Here is a 2,333-nt window from a genome sequence, read left to right as displayed (position 1 = left end):
TTACATATGGAAAGTTTTATGAATTTTTGTATCTTCCTTATGTAAGGGCCTTGTTACTCTTCCCTGTATTGCTTTAATTTTATTATATGTACTGCCAAAGTAAGCACAAGTTGGTCAATTATATGTTATTTTGCCACAATTCTTTTTTTTTTTTCAGACAGAGTCTCACTCTTGTTGCCCTGGGTAGAGTGCTGTGGTATCATAGCTCACAGAAACTGCAAATTCCTGTGCTTGAGCAATGCTCTTGCATCAGCCTCCCCAATAACTGGGACTACAGGCACCTGCCACAAAGTCAAGTTTACCATAATTTTTAAAACTTAAAAAATGCTGGAAGGAAGAAGGGAAAAAGTGTTTTCTCACCCACCACACGTCGAGTCCTCTATTGGGTGTTCAGTTTCCCACCCACCCTGAAGGACAGATCTCACTGTTCACATTTACAGATGATAAGACACAGAGTCTTGGTGTGAGGTCTTAAGGGGCCATTGGGTAATGACAGGTGCACAGCTAGAGGAGAAGAGGGCTTGCTCAGCAAGGAGCAGGCTGAGCTGCTGCCACGGCTATGACAGTATGTGGACTGGCCCGTAGCCTGGGGGAGCAAGGAATAAGGCTGGTGAGGGACATGGCTGAGAAGGGGGCTCTGGAGTCCTTGGGGGGGGGATGTGGGCTTCATCCTGGGCCTAGGGGAGCAGCAAAGGGCTGCCTTTGACCTTTCTTGCTGGCTGCTGCACCAGCTGCAGCTCTGGTGCTCTTGTTCCTGAAGACTTTCAGCACTCCCAGCCCTGACATGGTCCCCAAAATATTCCCACAGATGGGAATCTCTCATGCGGAAAGGACAAATGTTCCAGAAATTGCTCTGATTTGAAATCAGATTTATTTCTGATTAGTATTTTTCTTTTCTGAAACAATCCTTTCCCCAACTGTGTAAACTTTGGGCCCCATCAAACCTGCATTCGCCCTGGAGGAGTCAGATAGGAGACTGTGACCACTCTTCCTTTCTTGGGTGACTTTTGTTTAGAGTCAATGATCAGCTTTTTAAAAAACAGACTTTACTTTTTAGAGGAGTTTTAAATTCACATCAAAATTGAGTAGAAAGTACAGAGAGTTCCATAAACCTTCTGCCCTCCCCCACAGGTCCAGCCTCCTCCACTATCAACATCCCCCACTAGATGCCACCCGCAGTTGTCACCCTGGAGTCTCCCTTCACAATCATTTTGGGGATTCCTTTTTCTTCTCTCCTGTTCATTTATTCATTCAACAAACAAATATCGAGTCCTTATGCTCAGCGTTGTTTTAGGCATTGGAATATGACCAGGAACAAAATAAACCAAAAAGTTTCTACCAACTTAGAACTTTTCTTCAAATGGAAAAATAGATAACAGGCAAGAACAATAAGAAAAATATGTAGGATGTTCCTCGTAGTCATGCAAGGCCACGTTCGTATTCAAAAATCAATCAATGTAATCTATCATATTAAAAGGTTACAGAAAAAAAATCACATGACCACATTGATCAATGCAGGGAAAGCACTGGACATAATTTAACACTCACTCATCGTTAAACATCTCTTGGAAAGGGGTGGCGCCTGTGGCTCAGTGAGTGGGGCGCCAGCCCCATACACCGAGGGTGGTGGGTTCAAACCCAGCTCCAGCCAAACTGCAACAACAACAACAACAAAAATAGCCAGGCATTGTGGTGGGCGCCTATAGTCCCAGCTTCTTAGGAGGCTGAGGCAAGAGAATCACTTAAGCCCAGGAGTTGGAGGTTGCTGTGAGCTGTGATGCCAGAGCACTCTACTGAGGGTGACAAAGTGAGACTCTGTCTCAAAAGAAAAAAAATCTCTTGGAAAATTTGAAGAGGGGAACCTCTTCAACTTGATAAAGGGTATCTACTATACACCTGAGGCTGACATCACACTTACTGGTTTGTGAAAGTTGTCAGAATCAAAATGGAGTTTGCATTAAAAACACTGACAAATAAATTTTAAAAAAATAACAAACACTGGCAAATAGAGCCAAGGAAGGCAGTGAAAGAAGGCGCTGGCGCTTGGATGCCTGATAACAAGAACTGTCACAAAGACCCCGAAACCCACAGCCTCACACAAAGGCCAGGATAACCTTACACACACGAAGTACTTCTGTAAAGACATCTGGTTGGCAACTGCCTGTCCAACCATGCACTGACATCACCCTGGTTATAGATCCTTGTAGCCAATGATAATTTTCTCAGAACTATCATGTATTTCTCCCTATTTTTCCTTCAAAAACTTCTTTCTTCTTTCTTTACATCTCTGAAAAGAAGTGCACACGGTTCACTAGGGTACTGGTTTTCCATTG

At 43.7% G+C, this 2,333-nt stretch overlaps 1 non-coding gene across 1 annotated transcript; it reads right to left on the bottom strand.

Moving 5' to 3' along the window:
• Window positions 1-107, bottom strand: LOC111726084. Its single transcript, XR_002773967.1, has one exon. It is a non-coding gene; the product is annotated as a U6 spliceosomal RNA (small nuclear RNA).
• Window positions 108-2,333: the final 2,226 nt, after the last annotated feature.

Source organism: Otolemur garnettii, unplaced genomic scaffold, assembly GCF_000181295.1.
Source record: "Otolemur garnettii isolate 467f Iridium unplaced genomic scaffold, OtoGar3 scaffold00053, whole genome shotgun sequence".
In the NCBI taxonomy this organism is placed as follows: domain Eukaryota; kingdom Metazoa; phylum Chordata; class Mammalia; order Primates; family Galagidae; genus Otolemur; species Otolemur garnettii.
This window is presented reverse-complemented; position numbering and strand designations above follow the sequence as displayed.